The sequence below is a fragment of the Macrotis lagotis genome, chromosome X (genome assembly GCF_037893015.1).
Source record: "Macrotis lagotis isolate mMagLag1 chromosome X, bilby.v1.9.chrom.fasta, whole genome shotgun sequence".
Lineage (NCBI taxonomy): Eukaryota > Metazoa > Chordata > Mammalia > Peramelemorphia > Peramelidae > Macrotis > Macrotis lagotis.
The window spans coordinates 159,254,840-159,269,603 of NC_133666.1; the positions used below are offsets into that span (position 1 = coordinate 159,254,840).

General features: G+C 34.1%; 1 long non-coding RNA gene across 1 annotated transcript in view; it reads left to right on the forward strand.

The window, feature by feature from the left end:
- The first annotated feature begins 242 nt into the window (after positions 1-242).
- The window catches only part of LOC141500186 (uncharacterized), a 127,405-nt gene continuing 112,883 nt past the window's right edge, over positions 243-14,764 (forward strand). The window contains exons 1-2 of the long non-coding RNA XR_012471883.1: positions 243-426; positions 8,221-8,300. This is a non-coding gene — a long non-coding RNA (uncharacterized LOC141500186). The remainder of the gene's footprint in view (positions 427-8,220; positions 8,301-14,764) is intronic.

Consider the following 14,764-nt stretch of genomic DNA (forward strand, 5'->3'; position numbering starts at 1 on the left):
TGAAATGTTGTTTGAGTTACCTTATATGGGAAGGGGAACTGAACTCCCTACTTTGGAGTCCAAAGATAAATTTTTAAGAAATTACATTCTGGCAGTTTCATCCTCCCTAGCAGATCTTTGACATAGTGTTCTTTTGGCTCAGACTCCACCATTAGAGTTTCTACTTTATGTCTTGTGATTGGGTACTTATAAGTTGTGGAGAGAGCTGAAACTTTATCCAAGCTGGGATGGACTGTTCCTGATCCTTTTATCTACAGAGCCTGCTGTGTGGATGGCAGAATGGAGTTGGATTCATTATTCTATGGTGAAAGGACCAGTGGAAGAACCCCAAGACTGGAAGGTTCATGAGAATTCAGAGCCCCTAAAGATTGTTCTTTGTTGGAAGAAACACTAAGGACTGGAAAAACTGCAATGGCTCACTGTTGGGTAATGTTTTTAACTTGAAAATGTTTCTATGTTTCCATACTATACTAATAGAGAGGAGAAGGGTGGTGGTGGAGTGGGAGACACACTCCTTTTGAGAAAAAAAGAGAGTGGGTTTTCATGTGATAGAGTTATATTGTGCCTGAGTCTGTATAACCTATCTAGGGAGAATGGCAAATGGGGTATTGGAAGTGATAGGAGGTTCTTGCTGAAGGATATCACTATGTTTGCTCCCCTTTAACAAGTCCTTACTGGTTTGATGACTGCTGCATATACAGCTCCTGCCTCCTGGGGTGGTGGTGGGGAAATAAATACATTTAGCTGACTGGAATCATTTCCCAGTCCTTTGGTGTGACTAACTATTTTATTTGCAGTGGTCCACATCAGCTTGAGAGCTAACCTTGGGTGCCAATCCCCCTGAGTCAGACCTGGATTCTCAGTTCTTGGTCAGAGGTGCACCATGACACAGTATTCTGGTCCAGAGAAGATAAGCATCAGTGGCATTTGATGGAGTCAGTTCAGGGTGACTATTGTTTACACCAGCCTGGACAGGGCAATTTCTTGGGGAATAGCAAATGTCTGTACTTGCGAGCAGAAGCAGGTTATATATCCCCTGGACTGTACAGTTTTCAGAGATAGGTGGACCAAGATTTATCTGCAATGTAATGATGGTACTTGGATCCCTTGTAAAAATATGCGAACTGTGGGCCTTGTTAAGGGAAACTGTGATTATGAATTAGTATGGACCTTCAAGGAAAGTGCCGAAAGGACCATTTGCAAGAAAATAATTTAAGGAACATCACTAGATATATTAGCTATTCTTGGGGTTATTTCAATGGTCCAATTAAAGATTTACTTTGATCAATTTTGGAGCCAGAAAGACCTATCTAAACACAATGGTATAAAACCTTGCCAGTCAAAGGAGGAGCAGTAACTTTGGAAATGTACCTATTATCATGATGATTATATGGCTTATTTAGAAGGACCCTTTGGAAGAAAGGATAAGCAGCATTATCCACGTTTTTAAACCAGGAAACTATTTTCCTGGAAGATCAACCAGCATTAAGGGGCATTACTGGATTTGTGGGACTACAGCCTACACCTATTTTCCCAAGGGCTGATCAGGGAATTGCTCTAAAGTGTTTGTAAGGCCAACATTTTTCTTTCATCTTTTGCCTGGAGAAGGAGGAGACCAGTTAGGGTTAAGGTTATATGATGACTTAATCTGAGAGAAAAGCAGTGTGGTTACCTCACTAACTAAGACTGGGAATGTCAATGGATGGGGAGATACATGATCCTCAGAAAGAATTATCTAGACTTATGTACCTGCTACCTGGGCACAAGATGGGAATTGGTATTATAGAACCCCAATTTATATCCAATTTATATATAAGACTCTAAGCTGTTGTGGAAATAATTACCAATCACACAAGCAAGGGCCTTGGATTTGCTGGCTGACCAAGCCATGAAAACAAGAGAGGCAATTATTAAACATAGATTAGTATTAGACTATCTGAAGGCTGACGAAGGAGGAGTCTATGGTAAATTGAACCTATCAAGTTGCTGCCTAAAGATAGATGACAACAAGCAGGTTGTAAGAAGGAGATAACCAGGGATGTCAGAAAATTGGCACATGTCCTTATCCAGACCTGGTCAAGCCCATTTAGTACCTTTTGGATGAATTGGTTTACTGGTTCATGGAGTAAACAGTTGATGGATATCAAACTGTTGTTCTTTATTGGAATATTATTATTACCTGTGTGTCTCTGGAGAATGATCCAGTTAATAACCCAAATAGTACAAAATTGTAGCAGTAAATTAGGATGGGTGTATGTCTCTAATAATGATGAAGTAAAAATCTTGATAGAAAAAAGTCAGTAGTTCTATCAAGGATCAGGAGTGTGCATTGATGTTAAAACAATTTGAAGAAGACACTGCAGGTGAAGTGTGAAGACCAAGTTCTTAATAAAAAGAAATGGAGAAGTAGTGGGGAATGTCATGTGTTGTTGGTCTCTACAGGGTGGGGGCCTGCTTAAGAAATATATTAAAATGGAGGAATGGCCCCAGCCAATCACAAAACAGGAAAAGCTCTAATCCCATTCCAACAATGAGGGGTTCAAGATTAAAAGAAAGCAGGCATTAACAAGTCAAAGGTGACCTAGAGGTTCTGATCTAATGCAAATTAGTTTGCACAGTTAGGAACTTGAATATTATCCTGCACATCACTTGTTACTTTTGAGTTTCATCAACATAGCATACATCATATGAGAGGGAAGGTCATATTAGAGACATGTTCTGGAATGGGCAGACCTCTTAGACTTTAAATCGAATTCCGAGAGACTATGAATATCCAGTTGGGAATGAAAATAATTTCTAAAATGATATAATAAGGGACAGTATTGTATCTTGGGATGCCTCACACAATGGGGGGGGGTCACCCATGTCTTGAATTATATGTGAATAGTGTTAAATTCTTCTCTCATTCCAGCAAATTTGTTTCTTTTATAGAAAACATTCTCAAGTGGTTTGCTGAAGTCAATGAAATTTACCTCTGCATCTCAAGCATCTTTTAAAAGTTTTTAGTATAATAAAAGCTTTTTTTTGCAAGATATCTATGCTATGTATTGTTCATTTTTCCATGGTTCTTAAGTAGCTTATCTAAGTACCTTGTTTCAATAACCACAATGTCCTGATGTGTCCTTGGTCTATTTCTCAGATACTGAAAAATACTGCCTTTAATTATTGTTACTTTTGGAATATTGTAAAACTCTGATGGTTTACCACTACTAAATCTTTGGGGTATTATAGATCTTTTTTTTTACATTTTCTAAGGCAATGGGGTTAAGTGGCTTGCCCAAGGCCACATGGCTAGGTGATTATTAAGTGTCTGAGGCCGGATTTGAACTCAGGTACTCCTGACTCTAAGGCCAGCACTCTATCCACTGTGCCACCTAGCCAACCTAGGTCTTTTAATCTTTAAGAATTTACTAGCATGTCATCTGGTAAATAGTGGAGGAAAGGGAGAAAGAAGGGAGAAAGTATGACAAGATTTTTCTTCCCTCCAGAAAATTCTATCTCAGAAGTTCTTTGATGGATTTGACCATTGTTGGATGGTCTACTGCTGGCAGCTGAAAAAGCAAACTATTTCTGTATAGCCAAAAGTAGTTTAATTCTTCTAGCATCAACTATTATTTTTTCCTAGGTGTTCAAAGTTCCTTTGATCCTTTAAAATTCCTTAATGGCTCATTCATACCTAGTTTAGTTTTATTTATAATTCCATATATCCTAATCTGGCCACCACTATTAACACAACCACTGCTATGCTTATTTGTATGAACTGGTGTGGAATAAAATAAGTAGAACTTGGTGATATATTTGTGTGAAAATCACACATAGTAGACAATAAATGTGGAACAGGAGAATAATTGCTAGACTTGGAGTCAGAAAGACATCCTTGTGAGTTCAGATCTAGTCTCAGATAGCAATGAACAAACTGCTTAACATTATTTGACTCCATTTTTCATCTTTAAAACGAGTTGGAGAAGGAAATGGAAAATTCAATATTTTTGTCAACAAAATCACAAATGAGGTCATAAAGAGTGAGACAGGACACATGATGAAACAACAACAGAACAGTAACTAAATGTGTATCATATTGTATTGCAATAATCAATAAAGGGGAAGCAAATTTAACATTCTAGTCATGAATTCAAACGACTGATGATGAAATAAAAGTGATGCAAAAAAGGAAAAGAACGAGAAATACATTGACACTGACCAACTATGTTAATTTATTTTGCCTAACTATACATTTGTTTTGAAAGGAAGGCTTCTATTCTAAAAGGGAATGGATGGAAAGTAGTTAGTGGATACTGACAGTCAAATAATGAATCAAATCTTTTTTTTCTGGTACTTAAATATTTTATTTATTTGAGTTTTACAATTTTAGCCCTGATCTTACTTCCCCCCCACCCCCCAGAGAAGGCAATTTGCCAGTCTTTACATTGTTTGCATGGTATACATTGATCCAAACTGAATGTGATCAGAGAGAAATCATATCCTTAAGGAAGAAATGAAAATGTTCTGAGTTTCTTTAAGAGATAGCAATATCAGACAATAAGATATCAGTTTTTTTCCTAAATTAAAGTTAATAGCCCTTGGTTTTTGTTCAAACTCCACAGTTCTTTCTCTGGATACAAATGGCATTCTTCACTGCAGACAGCCCCAAATTGTCCCCTCTTGTTGCACTAATGGAATGAGCAAGTCCATCAAGGTTGATCATTGTCCCCATTTTGCTGTTAGGGTGTACAGGATTTTTCTGGTTCTGCTCATCTCATTCAACATCAGTTCATGCAAATCCCTCCAGGCTTCCCTGAATTCCCAACCCTCATGGTTTCTAATAGAATAATAGTGTTCCATGACATACATATACCACAGTATGTTAAGCCATTTCTCAAATGAAGGACATTTACTTGATTTTCAATTCTTTGCCACCACAAACAGTTTTCTTAATATTAAACCAACTCTGCAATCCTGGGAAAAATTCTACTTGGTGAAAATGTATTATCCTAGTTGGTGTATTTGTTTTGCTAAGATTTTATTTAAGATTTTAGCATCTACATTCATCAGGGAGATAGGTCTGTAATTTTCTTTCTCTGTTTTGTGTCTTCCTGGTTTAGGTATCAGCACTATATTGGTGTCATAGAAAGAGCTAGCCAGAGTTCCATCATGTCCTATTTTTCCAAAGAGTTTATATAGAATTGGAACCAATTGTTCTTTAAATGTTTTGGAGAATTCACTTGTGAATCTATCAGGCCCCGGCGATTAGTAGACTACTAGATTAGTAGATAGAGACTATCTGTCTCTGTCTCTGTCTCTGTCTCTGTCTCTGTCTCTGTCTCTGTCTCTGTCTCTGTCTCTGTCTCTCTCTGTCTCTTTGTCTCTCTCTCTCTCTCTCTCTCTCTCTCTCTATATATATATATATATATATATATATATATATAATATGATTTTTTTCAACTTGACACAGAGATGTGGAGGAGGAAATGTCTCATGATTTTTCCTTAATCAGTCCCTGTTTGGGATTTTCTGGTCAGAAAATCAGTCTGTTGGGAGAAAAAAACCATATACAACTTAACAGTGCAGGTCAGAAGGAAATTTATTCAGGTACGTAGTTATGGAAAAGATTTTAAAGAAGTGCCCGGGGAAACAATCATTACAACTAGGAGTTCTGATAAAGAGGTCATAAAATATACAGAGAATTGTATCAAATTTATAAGGTGTCATTTCCAGTTGATAAATGTTGAAAAGATATGCATAGACGATTTTTAAATGAAGAAATTAAAATTATATGTAGTCATATAAATATGCTCCAAATCATTATTGATTAGAGAAATGTAAATTAAAATAACAATGAGGTATAACCTCACATCTAGAAAAAGGGAAAATGATCAATGTTGGAGAGATGGTGGGAGGACTCCTGGGACATTGATGAATTGCTGGTGGAGTTGTGAATGGATCCAACCATTCTGGAGAACAATATGGAACTATGCACAAAGTGTAATAAAAATCTTCATTCCCTTTAACCCAGAAATTATATTTCTAGGTCTATATCCAGAAGAAATTATAAAAAAAGGAAAAAATCCCACATATTTCAAAATATTAAAACCACTTCTTTTTTGGAGTGGCAAAGAATTGGAAATTGAGGGGATGCCCATCAATTAGGGAATTCATAAACAAATTATGATACATGAATACTGGGGAATATTGTTGTTTTATAAGAAACCATAAATGGCTGGAGTCAAAAGAAGCATGGAATGAGTTACAGGATCTGTTACTGAGGGAAGGGAGCAGAACTAAAAGAACAATGTACACATTCACAACAACATTGTGAGATGATCAACTTTGATGGAAGCAGCTCCACTCAGCAGATCAGAGAGCTAGGACAACTATATTAGACCAGCTATGGACAATGTTATCCCTGTTCAATGGAAGAAAACCAAAGCAAAACAATCCAAAACAAAAATGATTTCTTATGCATCTCTTTCCCTTAATTCAAATTCCCCTTACTGAAAACAACTTATTTGTAAGAATGTTTACCAAAAATATGTATGGTAACTTGCTAACGTGTAATGTTAACCTGAACATTCGCCACTGAGGGGAGGGGGGTGGGAAGGGAGAGTGGAAGAAAATTTTGTAACTTTAAAATATGCATATGCTTATGGATAAATGTTGAAAAATTAAAAAAAATAAGAAAAAAATGTGCCCCCTTCCCTCACATATCCAGAATAGAACATAAAGCAGAAAACTCCTGGCTTTGGAAACAGAATAAAAACATTTTCCGTGTAGTTAGCATCATAGAGAAGGGGAACACTATATTGATGCTGTGTGACTGACTTTTCAAAGAGATTTGGGAATAATGCCTAGTGCAAGAAAGTAAATGCTTTATTTTCAATGTATATTGAAATGGAGGCTACCTAAAATTTGGAGTGAGTCACATTAAGAAAGGGGAAATACAGGACTGTTCTTTATTTGAATCTACTAAGTTCAGGGTTCATCACAATAATGAATGATGATAGTGACATCCTTGTTAGGAGCTAAGGTTAAATGAAGCCATGTTGAGAAAGTAGATGAAATTAGACAACATGGTGTCAAAGAGGACATCAACATTATCATTGTGGGGTAGAGTAGATGATTGTGAGCTAAGTCTTATTACACTTCTTTGAGAAAAGAAATGAATGACCTAGAAGTAAGTGTATAATGGTAATAAGAATTGTACTGGATTCTGAAAATGAAATAAAATCAGAAGTAAAAGGATATTTAGAGGAAGAGGGTCTGGAAATAAAAGTAACAAGAGTGAATATTTGTTATTTGTTTTCTGCTATTTCTCACCTGGCATATTGAGAAACATGAGAAATATCACACCCAAGAGAGGAAAACAGGAATGCAGAATCTTCTGAAGTGATCCATATTTCTGGGAGACCAAGAAAGGGGTTTTTCTTCTATTCTATTCAGTTTCAATAAGAGTGAATCATTTGTACTGACTGGGAATTTCAGGAAAATGATGCATGTAAAGTGTCAGACTCACATTGATGATAGAAAGGAACTGTTTCCCTAAGAAAGAGTTGATAATCTATGGCAACTTTCAGTAACTACAGTGTCATAGGCAGTAGTTAGAAACTAACAGAATGAGCAACATTAAACCAGAAAATATTCCTTCAAGCTTTAATATTATGATTCTTTGATTCTATTAGAAAGTAATAATAGGAGTAACTAGGTGGTGCAGTGGTTAGAGCACCAGCCCTGGAGTCAGGAGTACCTGAGTTCAAATCCATCCTCAGACACTTAATAATTACCTAGCTGTGTAAGCTTGGGCAAGCCCCTTAACCCCACTGCCTTGCCAAAAAAAACCAACCTAAAAAAACAGAAAGTATTAATAGATAAGTAGGTAAGTAACCAACATAGATAGATGTGCGTGTCTGCTAACAAAGTCCACATATAAAGTCCTGTTCTTGTTTTGAGAAGAGAATTTTGAGCAAAGTTATGCAGTATCTTGTAGTGATTGTCCATGATATATAAAGAGTACATTTGGGAGAATGGCCTAATAGAAAGAGTTTAATTTGAAAAACTTTAGATATTACATTAGATGAACAGAATGGGTTCATATTATGAAGTGGAGGAATTTAGGCATGGTATGATTTGGAAACAAGGACTACTCAAGTGATGAAGGGGATAAAAAAAACCATTTCTATCTGATTGAAATACTTTTTTCCCCCTTTTTTCTTTCTTTATTTTCAGCCATTTGCACAAGTATATTTTTGATTTTCAAAATTTCCTTAAGTCTCCCTTCCTACGCCTCTCCCTTCAGCAGCAAACAGGTTAGTATGTACATATCTATTTTGATAAACATGATTACAGATAATAATTAGTTATTTTTGGTATGAGGAATTAGGATTCAGGGAAAGGTATTCATAAGAGATAATTTTTATAAAGTGTTCATCAGATTCTGAAGGGTTGTTTGTGTTTGTGTGTGTGTGTGTGTATGTATGTGTATGTGCATGTGTATGTGTGTGTGTGTGTGTGTGTGTGTGTGTGTGTGTGTGTTTTGTTTTGTTTTTCTTCCTCTGGTTGGGGTTAACATAGTCCATAGCTGGTCTAATACAGTTGTCCTAGCTCTCTAAACTGCTGAGAGGAGTTGCTTCCATCAAGTTTGTTCTCAAAATGTTGTTGAAATGTCCATTGTTCTCTTGAATCTATTCCTTTTGCTCAGCATCAGATCCCATAAGTCATTCCATGCCTTTCAAGACTCTGCCCATTTGTGGTTTCCTATAGAACAATAGTATTCTTTAGTATTCATGTACCTAACTTGTTTAGCCATTCCCCAATTCATGGCTATTCCCTCAATTTCCAGTTCTTTGCCACTATAAAAAGGGTTGTTATGAACATTTTGGATCATGTAGGACCTCTTTCATTTTTTATAATTTCTTCTGGATATAGACCTAGAAATAGTATTGGTAGGTCAAAGGGTATGAACATTTTTATTGCTCCTTGAGCATAGTTCCTTATATGCTCTCCAGAAAGGTTGATTCATTCACAATTCCACCAGCAATGCATCAATGTCCGAATCCTCCCACAACCTTTCCAACATTGATCATTTTTCCCTTTTTCTCATCTTGTTCAATCTAGTAGGTGTGAGATGATCCTTCATTGTTGTTTTAATTTGTATGTCTCTTATAAATAATGAATTGAATATTTTTTTCAAATGATAACATATATATCTTTAATTTCTTCATTTGAAAACTGCCTGTTCATATCCTTTGACCATTTTTCAGTTGGGGAATGACATGTAACCTTATAAATTTGTTGCAATTCTCTATATATTTTAGAAACAAGACCTTTATCAGAACTCCTAGTTGTGAAGATTGATTCCCAGCTTTCTGTTTTCCTTCTAATTTTGGCTGCATTGACTTTATTAGTGCAAAACCTTTTTAACTTAATATAGTCAAAATCATTCATTTTGCAATTTATAACATGCTCTAATTCTTGTTTGTTTGTAAATTTGTCACTTTTCCATAGATCTGGTGGATAAAATCTTTTTTGGTCTATTAATTTATCTATGGTATCACTCTTTATGTCTAAATCCTATATCCATTTTGACCTTATTTTGGTACAGGGTGTGAGTTGTGCATCTATGCCTAGATTTTGTCATACTATTTTCAAGTTTTCCCAAAAATTTTTGTCAAATAGTGAGGTCTTATACCAGAAACTGATGATGTCTTTGGGTTTGTCAAATAATAGATTGCTGTAGTCATTTACTTTGACTTCTTTTGAACCTCTCCTAATCCACTGATCCATTACTGTATTTCTTAACCAGTAGCAAGCAGTTTTGATGGCTGCTGCTTTATAGTATAGTTTTAGCTGGCTGAAATACTTTGGCACTTCTCCATTATATTTCAGGAAAAGCATCATTTGAGGATATAATGATAAAATTAAACCAGTCTTAGGACTCACAACTCATCATTATCCTCTATCTCTCAAATCAAAGTGTGGAACTATGAACTTCAAAAGTTCCGTTTAAGAAGGGAACTCAGGCCAGGAAACTCTTCATTTCTCATCTGACCCTATTACTTTGGAATTTCTCTCACTTCTCCAAAATGCTTCCTGACCAACTCCAGGCACTAGCAACTTGAATGAAAAGGTGAGTGACAGAAACTATGTATATCAAACTGGCATTGAGCCACTTGTCCAAACAATTTCAGTTAAGCCTCCAAAGATTGCAATCATCTCCCCTCTCAAAAGGATTATATTCTACTAGGAGAAATAACAAGTAAATATATAAGGATTTACAAAATATTAAAGGAATAAAAATGGTACAAGGTATTCCCAAATATTCGTGTGAAAAAATGAAGAGAGATTAAAGTTAACACCATCCATTCCTTTAAGGAATTCACATTCTAATGAGAAACAAATCTATATGTACTAACATACAAAGTAACTATGAAGAGATTAAGTACAAGAAGGAGGGAGCAGAAAGAATTGTGTACTAGCCAACTCTAACTTCCACAGTGACATACACAGCAGAGTTGCAAGTGTTGCAAGTTGCAAATGGATTTTATTTCAGAGAATGTATTGCATGATGAGGGCTATCTACTTGGAAAGTATATGCGGCATAAGAACAAAATGTCTTAACATATTAAATAAATTAAAAAAATATTACAAATCCCAAGCTTCTGAAGTTGTCATTCAAAGGTTTAATTCTAACTTCCAGCCCACATAAGCAGTCTTATATCATATATAGCTCATATTCCATAATTTTCCATAAACAGTTCATATTCCATTTATTTCCATATTTCTTTCCTCCCATCTTATTGTTGTACTGAATAATACTCTTACTCTCCTATGTCTAGACTAGCATTTACTACCATCTTTGTCTGCTCTGTTCTCTTCAGGGTCCAAGTTAAGAATGACCTAATATAAAATCTTCCCTGTAATATTCCTCCCTAGAATAAAACAAGTTCCTCTTCAATTTTTTCTTCAAATCATTTTGAATCTCATCTTTGCTCTTAGTCCCCCGGTATCAAAATAACTGACCCAAATCCTTTATAGCTATGGTATTTATATTTTCATGCTTGTTATATTTGGGGGATTAAACGCTTTTTGAATCATTCTTTTTATGCTTAGAATTTCTACACAATATTCATGTAATAACTGGTTATTAGTTGACTAAGCCTTGGATAGAATAGACACTTAGTAATATTTGTTGAATTAAATTAATTTTATTTAATACATGTAAAAGAGATCCCTAACATACATTCCTAAAATAGGATCATTTATTGATATTGAGGAAATAAGTGGCAGAAATAAAGTGGATGAAATAAAAGGAAAATTAATTTATTTTGGCTCAGTTTTCTAGAAAACAATATTTTGTGAAGAAAAATATCATAACACTAAAAGATGGAACCATCTGTGAAATAGTAGATTTGAATGTCAGATCTAATGGAAATTTAATGAGCTGAGTGGACTTCTTTTGGACAGACATAAAGAATAAATTAAATGACTGGGTTATTTTAGTATATGATCTTTTGTGGACATTTTTTCATACTTTGAATTTGTCCTTTCTTATTCTTTCAAGTATCCATTGCTGTAACTACCTAGGGTCACAAAGTTATAAACATCTGAGATTGAATTTGAACTCAGGTCATTCTGACTCCATTCTAGTGATCCTTTGAGTGTGCTTCCTAGCTACATTGAATTACTTACTGTGAGTTCATTGTTTATAAGTGTATTTACTTTATATATATATATATATATATATATACATATATACATATGTTTATGCTTTCTCTTCAAATCTTTTTTCTCATTTGCTTTTTCCCTAAACTCTTATTTTATTTATTGATCTCTTTCTCCCCCTATACATTCATTTATTTACTATTCGTCTGTTTGTTCATTCATTCCTTTTTTCTTTCTTTTGTTTGTTTTTTATTTATATGCTTGTTGGGGAAAAACTAATGTAAAGTTGATTTAGTTGGACTTGCAGAGTACAGTGGTCAGAATCTATGCCATAAATTCATCAGCAGAAGTGAAAGTGGTGTATTGGTGATTATTTAACTATCAGTTCTCTGAAATTATTGGACAAACAGATTTTATCTGTGTTATTAACATTTTTTCCCCTGAGACTCTTAATTCTGGACAATTAACAAAACAAGTCAAATACCGATTTGAAGCATTTGCTGATTGGTGGTTTATAACTGCTCACACTGAAAATTAACAATTGTTCTTTTGAACCAGTCTATGATGGAGACACTGTATATTAAGAAGTACCAGTTTTCATCATTTTTTATGATATTAGGGCTAGATAAATACTTTTATGAAATTAGTGACACTGAACGAAAAGAAATTTGATTATTTTGAAGGTTTGATTTTTGGAATCATTAAACTGTTATATTAATCATCCAGAATCTTTTTTCTTATAGTTGTGCATTTTTATTTATACAACTGTTTTTTTCTTTTAGTACTTTAATGAATTAGATATTACATTTAAGTCATTGCCTGGATACAACATTTGGACTAAAGAAGGCCCATAAAGTCATTCAGGTTTTTAGGGTGTCATTTATGCCCTGGTAGGACAATATAGTCAATATATTACTAGAAAGGCCTAGGAAGTAGATGACAGAAACTCATTAAAGTCATCCAGACACTGAGGATTAAAGCTACTCTGTATAAACAGGAATCCATACTTGCTCAAGTGGCAAGTGCTATTTGCTTCCATCTTGAAACATTTCTCATTAAAGACAGCATGAAGTAATGACTACTCTTGCAGTCAGAAGAACCTGGCTTTAGGTTTTGTCTCTAACATTCTGAGTAGGAGAATAACATGGCTCTGTTTGTTTCAGTTATTAGATAATATAATAATGCTGTTATAAATATTATAGGGCTTATGAAGTCCTTTTTGTCATTCACCACCTTGAGAGATATACATATTTTAAAGTTATGGATATTATAGTAAATTTCATACTCTTTTCCAGAATTAGGGAGCCAATTCATAAATTTATCTGCAGTGGATTAATATACCTTTATTTCCCAAATCATGCCAATTTTTTTTTACTTTCCTAATTTACTGGTTGTAAGCTATAATTTCAGGGTTGTTTTACATTTCTTTCTATTATTAGTGATATGGGGTACCTTTTACTGTAGTTATTAATAGTTTGAAATTCATCTTTTGAGATCTCATATCCTTATGATATTTTAAACTAATTCTTAGTTTTAGATTTATGTGATTTACCACATTAAGAAATAATTTATTTATTTTTAGGCTTTTTAAGGTTTCACAATAAAAGTGTACTGAAGCTTTCCAATTTTTTCAATTACTTTCAACTTTTTGATTTTGTTGTAATATTTCTTGTTTCATAGAGCCATTGACATCTTTATGTTCATACATTTATGATAATAATTATTAATATTAATAGCAATTAACATGATATAATGCCTTAAGGTTTGCCAAAAGGCAAAATAATATTTAATTTTCTCTCTATATATAATCCTGGGAAGTGGGTGCTATAGTTATCCCAATTTTACAGAAACTGAAACATTTAAAAGTTAAATGATTTACCTAGGATCACAAAGTTAAAAAACATCTGAGTTTGAATTTGAACTCAGGTCATTCTGACTCCATTCTAGTGATCTTTTGAGTATGTTTCCTAGCTACCTTGAATTGCTTATTCTGAGTTCATTGTTTATAAGTGTATTTACTTTATATATATATATGTATATATATATATATATACATATATATATGTGTGTGTGTGTGTCTATTTACTTTATATATATGTATATATATATATATATGTTTTCTCTTTTTTTCTCATTTTGCTTTTCCCCTAAATTCTTATTTTATTTCTTGATCTCTCTCTCTCTCCCCCATACATTCATTCATTTACTATTTGTCTGTTTGTTCATTCATTACTTTTATATTTCTTTTGTTTGTTTTTTTATTTATACACTTGTTGGGGGAAAAACTAATGTAAAGTTTTGATTTAGTTGGACTTACAGAGTACAGTGGTCAGAAAAATAACATGACAATTATAACGTTATAAATTAATGACTGTTTATTAGAAATCATTAGGAGGTGAAAAATACAAATACATTTTGGCCTGAAGAGGAACATAATTATAGAACACAAAATCAAATAAAGAACAGTCATATTAACTGGGATTGAAGCAGGAAAGAGGTTAACTGTTTCTAGTTAAATTAATGCATTTAATGAGGTTTTGTACCTATCATAGCTAGTTTTTGGAGGTAATGAGTTATCATTCTATAGATCTAAGTATAAATTAGATAAACACCTGTCAGGGTGTTATTTCTGTTGATTAAAATGTCTAGTGTTATTATAAACTTAAAAGAGACTAGATGGGGGCGGCTAGGTGGCACAGTGGATAAAGCACCGGCCCTGGAGTCAGGAGTACCTGGTTTCAATTCCAGTCTCAAACACTTAATAATTACCTAGCCATGTGGCATTGGGCAAGCCACTTAACTCCATTTGCCTTGCAAAAACCTAAAAACAAGAGACTAGGTATAAGTAGAAGATTAGGAAAATATTAATATTGAGGAGTGAAATGACAAGACATTATTATTAAAACAAGATTCTCAAACATTTCACATACTATCTACTTCAATTCAAGCATATGTCTAATAGTCAATCTTCATCATGACACCATGACAGGTGTTTATCTAAGCTATACTTGGAAAGATCTAGAGAATAAGACCTCATTAGCTCCAACTAGTTATGCTAGGTACAAAACTTCATTACATACATCAATTCATGTCCTACTTTCTATCTATT